Raw genomic sequence first — 20279 nt, 5'->3', positions numbered from 1 at the left:
TCCATGCTGTCATCCAGGTCATTTATAAAAATGACAAACAGCAGTGGACCCAAAACAGATCCTTGCAGTAAATCACTAGTAACTGAACTCCAGGATGAATATTTCCCATCATTCACCACCCTCTGTCTTCTTTCAGCTAGCCCATTTCTGATCTAAACTGCTAAATCACTTTCAATCCCATGCACCAATTTTGTGAAATAGCCTACCATTGGGAAACTTATCAAACATCTTCCTGAAATCCACATACAACACATCAACTGATTTGTCCTCATCCACCTGCTTGGTCACCTTCTCAAAGAACTCAATAAGGTTTGTGAGGCACGATGTACCTTTCACAAAACCGTGTTGACTATCCCTAATCAACTTATTCCTTTCTAGATACTTGTAAATCTTATCTCTTATATTCCTTTCCAATACTTTACCCATAGCTGAATATGGGTCACAGGTCTAGTCTTTCCAGGGTTGTCTCTACTCCCCTTCTTGAACAAGGGAACAACATTTGCTATCCTCCGGTCTTCTGACACTATTCCTGCAGACAATGACAACAATAAGATCAGAGCCAAAGGTTTGACAATCTCCCCCCTTGCTGCCCAGAGAACCCTATGATAACTTCCATCTGGCCCAGGGGAGTTATCTATTTTTAAACTTTCCAGAATTGGTAAAACCTCTTCCTTATGCACCTCAATCCCATCTAGTCTAGTAGCCTGTATCTCAGTGTTCTTCTCAACCACATTGTCTTTTTCTCGTGTGAATACTGATTAAAAGTATTCATTTAGCACTTCCCCATCTCCTCCGACTCCACGCACAACTTTCCATGACTATTCTTGATTGTCCCTAATCTTATTCTATTCATTCTTTTATTCCTGATATACCTATAGAAAGCCTTAGGGTTTTCCCTGACCCTATCTGCCAATGACTTCTTCCTGGCTCTTCCTAGCTCTCTCTTTAGGTCTTTCCTGGCTAACTTGTAACTCTCAAGTACCTTAACAGAGCCATCGTATCTCATCCCAACATAAGCCTTCTTCTTCCTCTTGACATAGATGCAACTTCCTTAGCAAACCTCGGCTCCACATTCAACAACTTCCTCCCTGCCTGATGGTTATATACTTATCAAGGATCCGCAGTAACTGGTCTATGAACACAATCCACATTTCAATTGTACCCATCCCCTGCAGTTTCCTTCCCCATCCAATGCATCCTAAATCTTGCCTAATCACATCATAAATTGCCTTTCTCCTTTTGTGGTATATACCTAGAACTTTTGTGGTATATACCTATCTCTTTCCATCGCGAAAGTAAACATAACTGAATTGTGATCACTATCACCAAAGTGTTTACCTACCTCCAAGTCGAACACCTGGCCGGGTTCACTATCCTGTACCAAATCTAATCTGGCCCTGCCCCTTGTTAGTCTGTCCACCTACTGTGTCAGGAAACCCTCCTGTATGCATTGGAAAAAAACTGACCCATCTAGAGTACTTGAACTATAGTATTCCCAGTCAATATGTGGAAAGTTAGAGTCCCCCATAACAACTACCCTGTCACTGTCGCTCCTACTGAGGATCAGCTTTGCTATCCTTTCCTCTACATCTCTGAAACTATTCAGAGGCCTACAGAAACCTCCCAACAGGGTGACCTCTCCTTTCCTGTTTCTCACTTCAGCCCATACTACCTCGGTAGATGAGTCCTCAAACATCCTTTCTGCCACCGTAATACTGTCCTTGACTAACAGTGCCACACCATCCCCCTTTTACCATTTTCTCTGTTCTTACTGAAACATCTAAATCCCAGAACCTGCAACAACCATCACATCCATTATAACCGACCAGATACAGTAATTATTCCTAATTAACTGTTCCAATACAGTAGCATCCCATAAACATACCCCTTGGCACAAAGATAAATTCAAACACAGATTCTTCCAGGCTGGAGGGAACCACACCCAGAGAGAGATTTCAGATAAAGACAGAGGAATCCTTTCCTGAAGCTTGCAACTCCCCTGGACTCTCACATCTTGTGATTGCTCCAGCTAAAACAAACTAGAAATAACCTGAACTGGGAGAACTTGCCACTCCCCTTCCATTATTAAACTACACGCTTCAGCCCCTCCGCCTTTATGACCCTTGCCTTAAAACCAAGCACACAATAACCTTCTTAAAGTGACAGTGTCATCACACAGATGAGAGAGGGAAGCAGCACTGATGATACCATTGATATAACGGAGAAAGAATTATGGGTAGGGGCAGAAACAGGAACAGAACAAGCAATGTTCCACATAACCCACAAAGCGGCTGAAGACACTGGGGCTAATGCGGGTTCCCCTGGCAACCCGTCTGACCTGAAGAAATTGAGAGGAGTCAAAAGAAAAGTTGCTCAGGGTGAGGATAATCCCATCACAGGGATAAAAGAGAGAGCTTTACAGGGTAGAGGCCATTCAGCCTCAGGGAGTGGAAGGTCAGGATGGATGGTGAATACATGACAGGGAGGTGGGGCTGGGCTAGGGAATGGAGTCAGAGGGAACGGGAGGAGAGGAAGGTTCCAGAAGGCTGTGGGGATCTCGAAGTTGTTGCAGCTTGTGCACCTTGATGCCTCAGAGGAAAAGGAAAGGAAGAAGTTTCTCGGGTGGTGACAGGTGCTACTGCAATGTAAGTCTCTCTCTTCCTCTTTCCCATTGCCATGAGCTCCGTGCTCCAATCTTTTTCCTTATCTTCACCTTCATGTTGATCGGCTTCTTTGGCTTCACCTTCTTCCCAGTGCCGGAGACTCGGAGAAAGATCTTTGACCAGATTGTGGCCATTTTCTGCAGAAACCCTTCTCTCCTGGACCAGGAATTCAAGCAGAACAGCACCGCACTCGCATCCCTTGATGATGGCTCCAGAGTGTGAGAGAGGGAGTGTGAGAGGGGGAGTGTGAGAGAGGGAGTGTGAGAGAGGGAGTGTGTGTGTGTGAGAGACGGAGTGTGAGAGAGGGAGTGTGAGAGAGGGAGTGTGTGTGTGAGAGAGAGAGAGAGACAGAGAGAGACAGAGACAGGGAGAGGGGAGGAGTGAATGTGAACATGAGGGAGCCAACAATGGAATAAGAGGTGAGCGGACAGTTTAAACTCAGCCTCACGGTTCACTTTAAATTGACTCTTTAGCAGCTGTTATGGCTCTCCAGCGTTTAAATTTAAAAAAGTGCTGTGGGTCTTTTTAAAAAATCTATGACAGTATTTGAAGGGACATAGGAGGGAAAAGATGGAGAAGGAGAGAGTGAGAGAGTGAGTGAAAGGGATTCCAGGAATCTGGCTCCATCTGCCCAGTCGAAATCAAACAAGGAAAGGGATAGTCACAATAAACAGACAGACGGCCATTCTGCTGTGACTGTGGGGTTAGGGGTTGGAGGGGATTACAGAGATAGGGAGGGGTGTAGGGGCTGAGGGGCTGACAGAGATAGGGAGGGGTGTAGGGGATGGAGGAGGTTACAGAGATAGGGAGGGGTGTAGGGGATGGAGGAGGTTACAGATATAGGGAGGGGTGTAGGGGCTGAGGGACTGACAGAGATAGGGAGAGGTGTAGGGGATGGAGGAGGTTACAGAGATAGGGAGGGGTGTAGGGGCTGAGGGACTGACAGCGATAGGGAGGGGTGTAGGAGATAGGGAGGTTACAGAGATATGGAAGAGTGTAGGGGCCTAGAGGAGGTTTCAGAGATAAGGGAAGGTGTAGCAGCTGTCAGGGTTTACAGAGAAAGTGAGAGGGTGTAAGGGCTGGAGGAGGTTTCAGAGATAGGGAGGAATGTAGGGGCTGGAGGAGGTTACAGAAATAGAATAGTGTGCAGGTTGGAAATAGATTACAGCGATTGGGAGAGTTGTGCAGTTGGAGATTGTTAAAAAGATATGTAGATTTGCAGAGATTGGAAGATGTTTCTGAGATGGGGAGGGGGTGGGAGAGCTGGTGGGAGTTACTGGGATGGGGAGGGGTGGGGGAGTTGGTGGAAGTTACTGGGATGGGGAAAGGTGGGAGAGCTGGTGGAGGATACTGGGATGGGGACGGGTGGGACAGCTGAAGGAAGTTACTGGGATGGGGAGGGGTGGGAGAGCTGGTGGAAGATACTGGGATGGGGAGGGGTGGGGGAGTTGGTGGAAGTTACTGGGATGGGGAAAGGTGGGAGAGCTGGTGGAGGATACTGGGATGGGGAGGGGTGGGAGAGCTGAAGGAAGTTACTGGGATGGGGAGGGGTGGGAGAGCTGATGGGTGTTACTGGGATGGGGAGGGGTGGGAGAGCTGGTGGAAGTTGCTGGGATGGGGAGGGGTGGGAGAACTGGTGGGAATTACTGGGATGGGGGGTGGGAGAGCTGATGGGTGTTACTGGGAAGGGGAGGGGTGGGAGAGCTGGTGGAAGTTACTGGGATGGGGAGGGATGGGCGAGCTGTTGGGTGTTACTGGGACGGGGAGGGGTGAGAGAGCTGGTGGGTGTTACTGGGATGGGGAGGGGTGGGAGAGCTGGTGGGTGTTACTGGGGATGGGGAGGGGTGGGAGAGCTGGTGGGTGTTACTGGGGTTGGATGAAAAGACACAGAGACCACTTCCAGAAGTAGACAAGTATTTCTCCAGATGAAAAAAGTTAAACCCATTCTCTCAGTAAATAACACATTGTTGTGCGAGCGAGCTTGCTGTGCTCCAAGTGTCTGCTTGTTTCACCCTTAAAAGAGTGTTCAGCTGCTGTCATTGAGTGAAAGCACTGGTGAACAGGAGAGAATGCTGCAAAGACAGCAGGGGTTATGACCGAAATGTTGATTCTCCTGCTCTTCGGATGCTGCCTGATCTGTTGTGGTTTTCCAGCACCACACTCTCAACTCGGATCTTCAGCATCAGCAGTCCTCACTTTCTCCTAGAACGCTGCCAATACAGAGCAGCCCCTGGAAACAATTAACATAGACCCCTTTTGGAAGGTTTCTCTGAAGGTACAGTTACACTCAGCCAGGTCTCTCCATTCCCCTCCCCCACCAACATAAAGGACGAAGCTTCTGGTGATAGGCTGATCTCTCTGGCTATGAGCCACTTTGCCAGCGAGGGGATTCAGGGCAGTGGTCATACATTGGAGTGTTCAGGTTCAAGACCCACCTGCAATGGAGCAGAACATGTCCAAAAAGCAGGTTTATTTTTAAAAGAAAATAATTAAAATGGAGTTTGATCACTGAGTGTGGCTGGTTTGGATTGCAGCTTAAACACATGAAGGAACACCAAGAGCACAGCTGTAAATCTAAGTTAGTCATGTGGAAACACTGGTATTTTTGCTAACTTCAAATCTTGTCCGTTGAGATTTTCTGCTAATCTGTTTCTATGGTTCCTGTAAGTAAGACACAAGCAGCTTAATTGCCTGTCAAGGGAGTTCCTGCTGTAATATATGTCCGACCTTGAATTCAAAGTTGTCTCGGTGGGTGCACTGAGCTCGGCACGGCCTGACACTGTGACGTTTTGTGAGCATGTATGAATATTTTGTCGACTACATCTACGCTTTTTATTACCCACTCCTCGCAGCTGTTGGGGTTCCTGGTGAGTCTGGGTTGGAAATATTTTGAGACAGAGTTATTATTTCGAGTCCAGGATGACTCTTCTTCCAAGTCCCACTGAGTTTCTCTGGGATTTCTGTTCCTAGCTTCAGCTTTCCAACAGGGCAGGGGTTCTGCTTTTAGTTTGCAGATTGTTTGATATTATTCGATAATGATTATATTTGTTGGTGAAAAGTGTCATGGTTTGTTGAAGGTTTTCACCTTGTGCTCATCAGGACCATTTGCAAGAATCCCAATTTCGGGCAAAGCCACCATGTCGACTTCACAAGAACATGCAGGATAACTGTTGGTGTTCCCCTTGAATTGGTATCCTTGACAATGGACTTGATGACAAGACAAAGACCTTCAACAAGCTAATTTTTTTCTCGGCAAGTCATAGATTCAGTCTGATCAAATGACAATAAAAATATCAAGCGTTTAAAATTCTAACAGGACGTGGTAGGGTAAACACAGGAAAGATATTGTTGATGGCCAGGCATCCCTGAACCAGGGCGGTCAGCCTAACAATATAGAGGTTTGACAAAGAGAAATGGATTCACCCAGGGAGTGATCGGCCCATTCAATTCTCTGCCACAGAAAGCATTTGAGCTCAAAATGTCGGAATGTTTTGAAGAAGGGTTTGTATATCGTTCTTATAGGGTAAGGGATCAAAGGCAGTGGGGAGAAAGCAGGAGCAGGGGACTGAGTTGGACGATCAGCCATGGTCATACTGAGGGATGGGGTAGACATGAAGTGCTGAATGCACGACAGGCATGGGCGGCACAGTGGTTAGCGCTGCAGCCTCACAGAACCAGAGATCTGGGTTCAATTCCCGCTTCAGGCGACTGACTGTGTGGAGTTTGCACGTTCTCTGCGTGGGTTTCCTCCGGGTGCTCTGGTTTCCTCCCGCAGTCCAAAAACATGCAGGTTAGGTGAATTGCTAAATTGCCTGTAGTCTTAGGTGAAGGAGTAATTGTAGGGGGGTTGCGGGTTGGTGTGGACTTGTTGGGCTGAAGGGTCTGTTTCTACACTGTAAGTAATCTAATCTATTTGAAACAAAAAATGTAACTCATCCCTTCAAGAAATGAAGGGGACTGGAAGCCGGGAAATTCCAGACCTGTTAATGGAACACCCGTCAGAGCAGAAATGTTACAATCTATTATTCAGGAACTTTGATCGGGAAGGCTGGAAAATATTCAATCAATCAGCCAGCGTTAACCTGGTTTTGTGAAAGGGGGAAATATGTTTAAATCATCTATCAGAGTTCTTTGTTTATGCTGCCCTGTCCTTCTGGATAGGAATGGTTGTGGATCTGGAAGGTGCTGTCGAAGAATCTTTGATGAATTTCTGTAGAGCCTTTTATAATTGATACACACTGGTTCTGGAGGCAGCGGATGCCTGTGGATACTTGCAACAGTACAAAGTTCAGCCGAATAGCAATCCAGCAGCTGCTTCGTCACTTTTCACTGACAATATGGTCTCTGAGGCAGCATGGTGTCTCAATGGTTCGCACTGCTGCCTCAGAGCACCAGGGATTTGGGTGATTATCTGTGTGGAGTTTGCACGTTCTTCCCGTATCTGTGTGGGTTTACTCTGGGTGTTCCAGTTTCCTCCAGCATTTGGAAGATGTGCAGGTTAAGTGGATTGGCCATGCTAAATTGCACTGCAGTGTTAGGGATGTGCAGGTGAGGTAGATTGGTGTGAGTGGGATGCTCTTTGGAGGGTAGGTGTGGACCCGATGGGCTGAATGGCCTGCTTCCACAGTGTTATGATTCTATACATATATTTTTAATTCAGATTATGTGACTTCTGTCTGTGAAAGACAACCTATGAGGTTATTAGATAACTCTCAATTCTGCCAAGCTGAATGCAGTTAGAAGCAAATGGAGGATCTGTCCAATTTAGTGTCATTTCATTTCTCCTCATTTAAAAAGGAGCCTCCAACTTGCTGCTGGGATCTTCCAGTGCTCATTCTACAACCCTGTACAAAAATGTTTGCTGGTGAGAATGAGTGAGCAACAAGAAACTCATTTTCTCACTCAATGTCCACAACATAAGATTTATGACTTCTTGTGACCATCCATATTTTTTTAAAATAGTCATGCATGAGCCCTCCAGGAAAGTTCCTCTGTGGATAGAGTTGGCTTTATCTGAATTGCTGGCTTGAGTTGAATCATACAAACTCAGGGATGGAAGAGAAGTTGAAGCAGGAACAGATCCACTAAAAGTCAAAGATGCTATAGCTGTTGCTGTACTTGCCATTTTGATAACAATCTTTTCTTTGCTTTTTGTAGTGAACTTGGTGACAATCTGGATTCTAGCTCAGGGAAAGTGTGGTCTCTCCAAATGCATCACTTTGTACTTGGTGGCCATGGCAGTGGCAGATCTGTTGGTGGCGATTACTGAAGTGATACTGAATCGCTCTGTTTCCTTTTATTTCCCAAACAATATCCTGAAAACGACACCAGGGTGCAGCACTCTCATTCTCCTGATCTGTGCAGTGAGGGACACTTCTGTCTGGTTAACAGTGGCTTTCACTCTCGATCGATTCATAGCAATTTGTTGCCAGAAACTGAAAGTAAGCTATTGTGTCCCGAGGACAGCAGCTGTGGTAATTGTGGTTGTGACTCCTCTATTTTTTCTGAAGAATATCCCCTGGTTTTTCAGTTTTGAACCTGTCTACGTCATTGACAATATACCATGGAAGTGCCAGTCCAAACCCATATTTTTCACATCGCCTGTCTGGGTGGCATATGATTGGCTCCATCGGATCCTCAGCCCATTCCTACCTTTTTTCTTTATTCTGCTTTTCAACGCTCTGACAGTCAGACACATTTTACAGGCCAACAAAGTACGGAAAGGATTGTTGTCCAAGCAAGGAGGGGATCAAGTGGATCTAGAAACAGAGAACCGAAGGAAGTCCATGATTTTACTCTTTGCCATATCGGGCAGCTTCATCGCTCTGTGGATGCCCTATGTCATTAATTTCCTTCATTATCGCATTGCAAAGACGTATTATTACACTGATGCAAATGCCCCTGGCTACATTCTACAGCAGATGGGTTACCTGTTCCAATTGTCCAGCTGCTGTGTAAACACTTGCATTTATGTTGTAACTCAGGCCAAATTCAGAGAGGAACTGAAGAGAATGTTCAGAACTCCGTGTCGGCTCTGTGTTAAGTAACCTGAATAAATTACAAGAGGCAGTTGAGAACTAACTGGTTTGTGAAAAGTGGTACAGAGTCGGAAAACAAATAACACGTTGTAACTAGAGAGTCTGTTTATCAGGCATTAACACTGGCGCTGTTAGATCCATCGTCATAGAGACATAGGGGTCTACAGCTCAGAAAAAGACCCTTCAGTCTATCAAGTGGGCGGCACGGTGGCACAGTGGTTAGCACTGTTGCCTCACAGCGCCAGAGACCCGGGTTCAATTCCGAACTCAGGCAACTGTCTGTGTGGAGTTTGCACATTCTCCCCGTGTTGTGTGGGTTTCCTACAGGTGCTCCGGTTTCCTCCCACAGTCCAAAGATGTGCAGGTCAGGGTGAATTGGCCGTGCTAAATTGCCCGTAGTGTTAGGTAAAAGGGGTAAATGTAGGGGAATGGGTGGGTTACGCTTTGGCGGGTCGGTGTGGACATGTTGGGCTGAAGGGCCTGTTTCCACACTGTCAGTAAACTAATTTAATCTAAAAGTCTGTGCTGGTCAAACAACAAGCACCTAAGCATTCTAATCCATTCTGTGATCACCTTTCTAACCTCGGTTGCACTAACATCAAATGCATCTTATTCGAAGGCCAAGCGCTTCCCTTCCACAACCCGGAATATCTTTCTCTGATAACAGCATTTGGAATAGTTTGAGTACAGTGCTGGGTATCCACATTGCAGGATAACACTGGTGAGGGTGCAGGGGGGATTTCTCAGAACGTTCCTTGAGCTGGAGAGGTTCAGTTATGAATCGATAGTTTGGGGACACTGGGGCTGTTATCCTAAAGCAGAGGAGATTGAGTGGGGACATGATTGAGATGTTTCACACTCGGAGGGGCAGAGAGAGGAAAGAATTTTTCCCCAGGGTGGAGAGATCAATGACTGGGGGGGGGGTAGACTTAAGGTGAGGTGCAGGAGATTTGGGAAGGGATGTGAGGAAAGATTTTCTTTTCACCCAAGATGGGGAGGGAATCTGGAACTCACTATCTGTAAGGGGGGGCAGAGGCAGGAGCTCTCATAATGTTGAAGACATATTGAGATGTACACTTGCAATGCTAAAGTATTAAAGCGTATGGGCCAAGTGGTGTAACATGGGATCGGAACAGTTAGCTGATAGTTTATGACCAACACAGACTTAGAGTCATAGTCATAGAGATGTACAGCATGGAAATTGGCCCTTTGGTTCAACCTGTCCAAATATCCCAACCCAATCTAGTCCCACCTGCAATCACCTGTCCCACATCCCTCCAAACCCTTTCTATTCACACACCCATCTAAATGCTTTTTTAAATGTTGCAACTGTACCAGCCTCCACCTCTTTCTCTGGCAGCTCATTCCATACACGTACCACACTCTGTGTGAAAAAGTTGCCCCTTAGGTCTCTTTTAGATCTTTCCCCTCTCGCCCTATGCCCTCTACTTCTGGACTACCTGACCCCAGGTAAAATACTTTGTCTATTTGCCCTTTCCATGCCCCTCATAATTTTGTAATCCTCTGTAAGGTCACCCCTCAGCCTCTGATGCTCCGTGGAAAACAGCCCCAGCCTATTCAGCCTCTCCCTATAGCTCCAATCCTTCAACCCTGGCAACATCCTTGTGAATCTTTTCTGAACCCTTTCATGTCTCACAATATCTTTCCGATAGGAAGGAGACCAGAATTGTATGCAATATTCTAACAGTGGCCTAACCAATGCCCTGTACAGCCACAACATGACCTCCCAATGCCTGTACTCAGTACTCTGACCAATAAAGGAAAGCATACCAAACACCTTCTCCACTATCCTATCTACCTGTGATTCCACTTTCAACCAAATGGACCTCCACTCCGGTCTCTCTTTGTTCAGCAACACTCCCTCAGACCTTACCATTAAGTGTGTAAGTCCTGCTAAGATTTGCTTTCCCAAAATGCAGCACTTCACATTTATCTAAATTAAACTCCATCTGCCACTTCTCAGCCCATTGGCCCATCTGGTCCAGATCCTGTTGTAATCTGAGGTAACCCTCTTCGCTGTCCACTACACCTCCAATTTTGGTGTCATCTGCAAACTTACTGTACCTCTTATGCTCGCATCCAAATCATTGATGTAAATGACAAAAAGTAGAGGGCCCAGCACTGATCCTTGTGGCACTCCACTGGTCACAGGCCTCCAGTCTGAAAAACAACCCTCCACCACCACCCTCTGTCTTCTACCTTTGAGCCAGTTCTGTATCCAACTGGCTAGTGCTCCCCGTGTTCCTTGAGATCGAAACTTGCTAAACAGCCTCCTATGGGGAACCTTGTCAAACGCCTTTCTGAAGTCCATATAGATCACATCTACGGCTCTGCCTTCATCAATCCTCTTTGCTACTTCCTCAAAAACCTCAATCAAGTTTGTAAGACATGATTTCCCCTGCACAAAGCCATGTTGACTATCCCTAATCAGTCCTTGACTTTCCAAATACATGTACATCCTGTCCCTCAGGATTCCCTCCAACAACTTGCCCACCACCGAGGTCAGGCTCACTGGTCTATAGTTCCCTGGCCTGTCCTTACCACCTTTCTTAAACAGTGGCACCACGTTTGCCAATCTCCAGTCTTCTAGCACCTCACCTGTGACTATCAACGATACAAATATCTCAGCAACAGGCCCAGCAATCACTTCCTTAGCTTCCCAAAGAGTTCTCGGGTACACCTGATCAGGTCCTGGGGATTTATCCATCTTTACCCGTTTCAACACATCCAGCACTTCCTCCTCTGTAATCTGGACATTTTGCAAGGTGCCACCATCCATTTCCCCACATTCTATATCTTCCATGTCCTTTTCCACAGTAAACACTGATGCAAAATACTCATTTAGTATGTCCCCCATTTTCTGCGGCTCCACACAAAGGCCGCCTTGCTGATCTTTGAGGGGCCCTATTCTCTCCCTCGTTACCTTTTTGTCCTTAATGTAGTTGTAAAAGCTATCTCATGACCCCTTTTTGCCCTCTTAAGTATACTCCTACTCCCTTTATACTCTTCTAAGGATTCACTCGATCTATCCTGTCTATACCTTACATATGTTTCCTTCTTTTTCTTAACCAAACCTACAATTTCTTTATTCATCCAGCATTCCCTATACCTACCAGCTAACACTACGGGCAATTTAGCATGGCCAATTCACCTGACCCGCACATCTTTGGACTGTGGAAGGAAACCGGAGCACCCGGAGGAAACCCACGCAGACACGGGGAGAACGTGCAAACTCCACACAGTCAGTCGCCTGAGGCGGGAATTGAGCCTGTGAGGCAGCAGTGCTAACCACTGTGCCACCCACATCTACCAAGCATGAAATTAATCGAACAAAGACTAGATTGGTTGCAGTGGGATTCACTGATCCACAATTGGCACAAATTGTAAATTTTGTTCTAATTACTGAACACATTTGCTGAATTATTTTCAAAGTCAGAGCATTAACTGATGAATCCATGTGCTGTGTGTAAACGGGCGAATGTTTAAAGTACAAATTAAAATAAAAACCATTGAACTTAATCAGTAATGTGATGTGACCTAAGTTTCAATGTTTTGTCTGACAGTTCTATCTGCAGTTCAGTAAGGCAGAAAGTGCAGTAAAAATTGTTTTAATGTATTTTTAAAAATACAAGCGAGGATTGATATTCTTGTCTGTTAAATATGTCTACCCAGCTTTCTCTGCAGATTCTACTCAAACATGTGAATAAAGAGGCATCAAAGAGGACTAGATTTTCCAGGATTTTTTTTAAAGTACTCTGCTGCTTCAACTGTCAATATGCTGCAATACCCAGTCAGAAGCTGATTACTGATTGTCCTGTGCACAGAAACTGACAAATTTTAAATAAAAATGTTTGAATTCTGACTTGCAGATTTTGAAATACATGCCAATTAAAATATTTTTAAAGCTGTTTGTTAACAACTCAGATTAACAGGACAGAATGAATTTCCATGCTGACATAAAGCTGATAGTCAGACAACACCCACAAAATAGGCAGCCCTTTATACCAAATAATACAAATCAAGCCAGTTCCTTCAATAAGTAGATTTTTTAATGATAACTATACAGCTTGATTTCACTTTACTCATTCTTTTGTCACTGCACCTTGTCCAATATTCACCAGATCCTATTTATGAGGATTGGCTCTTGTTTTGGGAACAACAGTAGTAGGTAAGCTTCTGCTTGTTTTGCTGTTCACGTGCGGTCTGCATGTTTATTCTCCAGCCCTGAAAGCTGGCTTAATGACCTCCCAGTAGGTTTGCCAGGAAGTCTGACTTGCCGTCTTTGGTCTGTTGGTTTGCTGTTTGGCCCTGATCCAGTCCTAATTCGCTCTCAACTTGTTCCAACTCAGACTCATCCAGCAATTCAAAGTCACAGCCTCTTCAGTGTCTGAGTGAGTTTCGGGAACATTTGTAGCTCAGGTTGAGGTTTTGGATGTAGGTTTGCTCGCTGAGCTGGAAGATTCATTTCCAAACGTTTCATTACCCTACTCAGTACCATCTTCAGTGGGCCTCAGGCGAAGCAATGCTGAAAATTTCTGTTTTCGATTTATATGTTTGGGTTTCTTCGGGTTGGTCATGTCATTTCCTGTGGTGATGTTATTTCCTGTGGTGAAGTCACTTGCTGTTCTTTTCTCAGGGGGTGGTAGATGGGGTCTAACTCAATGTGTTTGTTGATAGAGTTCCAGTTGGAATGCCATGCTTCTAGGAATTCTCGTGCATGTCTTTGTTTGGCTTGTCCTAGGAGTGTCAGTGCCTTCACTTCAGTCCAGCTGTGGTGACATGATTCCAAAGGCCTGCAACTGGTCTTTTTACAGCAGGTAATGCTACTGTAACAAAGATATTGGTTGCCAGATTGCTGAACAGGTTGAAGCTCTGCTCATTGGACACGTGCACGGGATGTCCAGCAACAGCAATTCCTGTTTGTACGCCTTCCTGATAGGACTCTATTCACTGGGTTCTAGACCAGGAACTGGAGGGGTAGGGATGCCAATGCTTGAGTCATCATCATCTAGTGTTCCCTTATTATCAATTGAAGGGAGTTCTGGAAGACCTCTAGCAAATACTTGCTCATGATCACTCAGATGATCCAGATCTAAATTAAGGGTTGAACATGGGAGAATTAAAACAAATCATTCCTATCATTAAGCTATTTGGAATGAAATTAGGAATCAGCAAAAAAACGTTGCCCTCTTCACTGAAATAAATTTTAAAAGTATTTGGTGATTAAGATCATAACTTTGTTTTTCAAAGTTGTTTGAAGAGAAGAAAACCTTATTTGGGTTTCAGAAAACCCTCAGCATAAAAGCAATGAATAACCATTTAAAAAGTAAATAATTGCAGAAGGGAAAAGAAAATATGTACCATGTATGTTGTGAGCAAGAAGAGAACACCCAATTCTGAAAAGAGAACTTATTGGTGCAAGTTTTCTGTGATGGACTTTTCCCCACGCTGAAGGTTGCACAGATATATGCCTTGCTAAAAATAGAACAATTGAAGATTTAATTCCTTCGGATTTGCTATGGAGGGGAATTATCCAACCTGGCAATGTAAAATTCCGCCGTGTGGCTGATCACAATAATTTTGAATAAAAGGTCGATTTGTTTAGGCAATTAACTAAATTACTGTCTAATTAACATACATTCACAACTGTGTGAGCTTGGCATTCCCTGGAGACTACCAACCATTAAATAACACATTTTCGCTCCTTCAATTTAAAAGTTTCAGCAAAACCATCTTCGAAAATGTCTTCAGCAGACAAGTACTTCCTCAAATTTGTGGCATTTCCCCTTCTCTGCAATGCAACACATCTTAATATGATCCAAGAGTTTTCAACATTTGAGTTTTAATTCACTTAATTTCAGATTCCGTATAAAAATATGTTCCTTATTTGAGATTTTCAATATTTGTAAAAATTCACTGTGCTATCTAAGACATCTGTCTATGGGGTATGAACTCCAGGCAATAAAGGTTGCATTTTCTATCCATATTTCTGAAGATTCAATGTCAGATATAGATCGCTCTTTGCCAGCTCCTGAACTGCTCACCTACAAAACAAAGGTAGAAAAACAAGGTTCTCGAATAGTCATAAATCCTCTTCTGTATACTGCTCTGGCCCAAGTAACTGCTTTCAGTTCCTTGTTCTCACTTTCAAACCTTCCTTGGCTGTTCCACTCCACTGATCTCACAGAAACGTGTGAGTAGTCTTAGCTTCTCCAAACCAAGTTCACTCAACTTTTCTTACCATCCTGAACTTTCTGCCTAAATCCCTTCCTTCTTTCCAATGTCTCCTGAAAATAATTCTCTTTATGCTTTAAATCATCACTTTCTGTTTGCACATTCCCTCCTTACTTGAAGTTCACTTTCTTTCTTTGTGCAACAAATCCCTCCTATCATTCAACTCTTTGGAATGAAATTAGGAATCTGTCTGTGAGGAATGAAAAAAAACCATTTAAGCTGCTGGTGGTGTTCTGCACAATGTCCACTGACAGCTAAACAAATGGGAAAGTGGGGTATTTGTGACTAGAAAACGCTCTTGTAATTCCTGTGCCTCCAATCTTCACTCTGACTTGATCAGAGTGAGGAGGTAAGAGTTTGGTGAGTGAGGAGTTCAATGAGGGAATGAGCTTGCGGGAGGAGTGCTTCTTTGTTCTGCTTTCACCCTCATCTGGCTCTTCCTCTTGGTTCAGCAGAATGAGGTGATGGTAACAGAACATTTATTTACTTAAAATAGGTACAGGTCATCCCGGTATGGTACGGATTTCGTCAGCACAAATTGGCTACAACACAATTGATGAATTGTAGATGCTGTTTGGATCATTTCTACTGAACAGGTGTAGCAATTCTCTAAAGTGACCTTGTACAGTGTGATTTTCTGTAGCTTGACTTACCACAATGACCTTGTACAGTGTGATTTTCTGCAGCAGTTTTCTGCAGCTTGACTTACTACAATGACCTTGTGCAGCGTGATTCTCTGTAGCTCGCTTTTCTATAGGGACCTTATACTGTGGCCTACAGTGTCCATTGCTCCCGATGTGATCTCAATGTTGGGGAGACAGGACACCAACTTGCGGAACATTTCAGAGAACATCTCTGGGACACACATACCAATCAGCCCCACCGCCCTGTGGCTGAACACTTCAACTCCCCTTCCTACTCTGCCAAAGACATGTAAGTCGTTGGCCTCCTACACCACCAAACCCTAGGCGCCCGACACCTGGAGGATGAACGCCTCACCTTCTGCCTTTGGACCCTCCATCCAAACGGGATCAATGTTTATTTCTGCCTGACCAGCAATACTGCCTGACTGGCTATGCTTTTCCTGCACCACACTCTTTGATTGCACAAGAATTAATCTGGAAACCAAATTAAAATTGTCAGTTAGGCTCACAGTGTGACGAGTTTCCCTGTGCTGGATACTGTAAATGTTAAGGTACTGTCCTTTGGTTTATGTATGCAAGAGGAATTTGTACATACATTGTACTTTTTTCATCAAATAGAACAGGAGTACTGGAGACTGCCAATCCCTGCTGCATTCCTATGGGAATACCCTGATCAAACAGAGTCCAGCGCAAGAACGTATTCCGAATGGGTGCAGCTCCAACGACACTCAAGGAGCTTGACACCATCCAGGACAAAGCATCCCCCTGGATTGGCACCAGATCCACAAACATCCACTCCCTCCATTCAGTATCAGCAATCTGTCACCTACTGCGTGCACTACACAAATTCCGAAGGCTCCTCAGTCAGTGCCTTCAAAACCCACAAACCCTGCCATTTAGAAAGTCAAGGGCAGCTGCTGACATGGGAAGACCACTCACTGCAAGTTCCCATCTGTGATTAGTAACTCACTTCCTGTCTCTCAAAACCTGTCCATCATCTACAAGGCACGAGTCAGGAATATGATGGAATACTTACCTGGATGAATACAGCTCGAACAACACTCAGGAAGCTCGACACTATCCAGGACAAAGCAGTCACACCCACAAACATCCGCGCTCTCCAAGACTTACTAACAGCAGCAGTATGTACCATGCACTGCACAAACTCACTGAGGGTCTTTAGTCAGCGCCTTCTAACCCCACAGCCTCAACCATCTAGAAGGACAAGGGCAGCAGATACATGGGAACACCAGCCCCCAGAAGTTCCCCTCAAACCCACTTCCCCTCTTGGCTTGGAAACGTTGCCATTCCATGAGTGCCAATGGGTCGTAATCCTGGATTCCCCTCCCTTACAGCATTCTGGGCGTATTTACAGTAAATAGACTGCAGTGGCTCACGAGGTCAACTCTCCATGATCTTCTGAGCAGGCAATTAGGGATGGGCAATTAGGCTGGAGCTGTAGGTTTCTGACACGAGTTCTGCAAATGGACAGTTAACTGTGCTTGGCGGTGATGTCCGGACCTAACCAATCAGCTGAATAAATCGGTGTTCACTGTGCCAAGTTTGCTTCTTGAGTCCTCATGAAAATGTTTCAAATTCTTGTCGCATTGAGCAACATTTATGTTAAGAGGTTGCAACTGGATTAGTTTTAAGTTCAAGATTTTCAGATAGTCTTTGAATTTGAACTTCACCATTTCCCATGGATTCTCACCGAAGTTCCAGGCTTGGTCAGATCCAGAGCGTGAGTCTGGGATGTGAGTGCAATGACCTTGCCATGCCCACCTCTCCTGGGATAATGGCGGTAAGAATGCTGAGATTACCGTTCATATGGAATTGGAACTTGAACACAGTGCCTCAGCAGCTTCTCCCCGCCTCCCCCCCCACCACTACACCAAGGCAGTTTGGAGAAGACGTGGTTTCAGGAGTACGTCGGAGATTCAGCTCCACAATAACCTTCTCACAAGAGGGAAACGATCAGCCTTGTTCATACCCACCCACCGGATTTGTTCCACCTTTGGAATTCTCTATCCCCAAGAGGGTTGTGGAATCTCATTGAGCAGGTTCAAGACAGAAAGACAACAGGTTCTGGAAACTAATGAGACTGAGGGAGTTTGCGGGAAAGTGATGATCAGTCATGATCTAGAATGGCGGGGCTGAATGGCCTCTGCCTGTTCCTATTGTCCTGTGGTTAATGCTGTGATTGGATGAGGGTAGGGAGGCCCAGTCAATGAGACAAGTAACCTTTCAGACTTAATCCATGACTATCACTGGGCCTGGTGCTTGTTACCTTCCAGCCTGAAGAGCTGAAACTCTGCCCTGGTTTAGTTTAAAGCAATGCAAAAGGTCATTGTCTCAAAATCTTCACAATCCCAGTTTCCCGGAGTAGATGGTAAACAGCCTGATGGCGTTCCTCGCTGAGTGAGTGTCTCCTTGCACGTTGCTAATCACTTCATGAATATCCTGAATCCAAGTGTGGTTTCTATCAATGCAGTGGTCGGATTCAGTCGTGCCTCATCACCTGGTCCAATGGTGTCCCCTTGGTAACAGCCATGATTAGCAAACTTTGAACATAGACGGCACGGCGCAAATACTCTTGTAAAGTTTAGATTACAAACGAAATGGAGAAATTAAGTAGATAAGGGCCAACTGCAATGGGTGAAAATGGATTTGTTCTAAGGATAGCGAATGTGGTTCCTACGTTCAAGAAGGGTAGCAGAGTTGGGCCAGGTAATTACAGACCAGTCACTCTGACATCGGCGGTGGGGAAATTATTGGAGTAAATTGAGGGACAGGAATAAGCAATATTTGGAAAGGCATCAATTGATCACGGATTTATTGGAGTGAGATCCTGTCTGACTAATTTATTCGAGGTCTTTGAAAGGTATTGTTGAGGTGAGTGCAGTTGATGTGTTTGACATGGTTTTCAGTAATGCCTTTAGCAGGGACCCAGTAGAAAGCTGACCCAACAGGTAAGAGCCCATGGCAGACTGGCAAAATGGATCCAAACGTAGCTTGTAAATAGGAGACAAAGGGTGTTGGTGGAGGTTTGTTTAGTTGGAAGCCTGGGACCAGCGATGTACCACAGGGATCGATGGTAGGACCCTTGCTGCTTTGTTATGCACATTCATGAACTGGAAGTGAATGTAGTTGGTCTAGTTAGTCAATTTGCTGATGGCACGAAAAATTGGCAACATTGTTGATAGTGAGGACGATGATCTCGGGCTATAGTTTGATAGTGATCAGCTGATAAACTGGGCAGAGCAATGGCATTTAGAACTTAATCCTGGTAACAGTGAGGTGATGCATTTTGGGAGGTCTGATATGGGAAGGATATAGACAATGAATAGGCTCCTTGGGAATACTGAGGAAAAAAAGGAACACCAATGGACAAATCCATAACCCCCTCAAGGTGTTAGCACAGGTAGACAGGGTGATGAAGAAGATTAGATTACTTACAGTATGGAAACAGGCCCTTCGGCCCAACAAGTCCACACTGACCCGCCAAAGCGCAACCCACCCATACCACTACATATATCCCTTAACTAGCACTACAGGCAATTTAGCATGGCCAATTCAACTGACCCGCACATTTTTGGACTGTGGGAGGAAACCGGAGCAGCCGGAGGAAACCCACGCAGACACGGGGAGAGTGTGCAAACTCCACACAGTCAGTCGCCTGAGGTGGGAATTGAACCCGGGTCTCCAGCGCTGTGAAGCAGCAGTGCTAACCACTGTGCCACCGTGCCGCACACAAGATGCTGGCCTTCATTAGCTGGGCAGTAGAATACAGGAACAAAGAATTGTTGTTACAAGTTGGGAAAACGTTGGTTAGGCCACAGATGTAATAGTGTGCAGTTCCGCTCACCACACTATGGGAAGTATGTGTTCGCACTGGAGAAGGTGCAGAGGAAGCTCGCCAGGATGTTGCCTGGGATTGGGAGTCTCAGTTATAAGGAGAGACTGGATAGGCTGCGTTTGTTTTCCCTGGAGCAGAGGAGGCTGATGGGAGATCTGACTGAGGTAAACAAAATTACAAGGATGTTGCCAGGGTTGGAGGATTTGAGCTAGAGGGAGAGGCTGAACAGGCTGGGACTGTTTTCCCTGGAGCGTCGGAGGCTGAGGGGTGACCTTATAGAGGTTTACAAAATCATGAGGGGCATGGATAGGATAAATAGACAAAGTCTTTTCTCTGGGGTGGGGGAGTCCAGAACTAGAGGGCATAGGTTTAGAATGAGAGGGGAAAGATATAAAAGAGACCTAAGGGGCAACTTTTTCACACTGAGGGTGGTACGTGTATGGAATGAGCTGCCAGAGGATGTGGTGGAGGCTGGTACAATTACAGCATTTAAAAAGCATTTCGATAGGTAAACGAATAGGAAGGGTTTGGAGGGATATGGGTCAGGTGCTGGCAGGTGGGATTAGATTGGGTTGGAATATCTGGTCGGCATGGATGGGTTGGGCCAAAGGGTCTGTTTCCATGCTGCACATTTCTATGACTGTATGACATAGGCCTGGGTAGATCGTGAGAATCTTTTCCCGAGGATAGATCTGTCCAAGACCAAAGGACAGAAGTTTCAGGTGGGGAGTAACTGGTTTAGAGGGGATCTGAAGAATTTATTTTTTACCCAGATGGATATAGATATGGAACATGCTGCCTAAGACGTTGGTGGAGGCAGGTA

This window comes from Hemiscyllium ocellatum, chromosome 44, assembly GCF_020745735.1.
Source record: "Hemiscyllium ocellatum isolate sHemOce1 chromosome 44, sHemOce1.pat.X.cur, whole genome shotgun sequence".
Lineage (NCBI taxonomy): Eukaryota > Metazoa > Chordata > Chondrichthyes > Orectolobiformes > Hemiscylliidae > Hemiscyllium > Hemiscyllium ocellatum.
Note: the sequence above shows the minus strand (reverse complement) of the source record.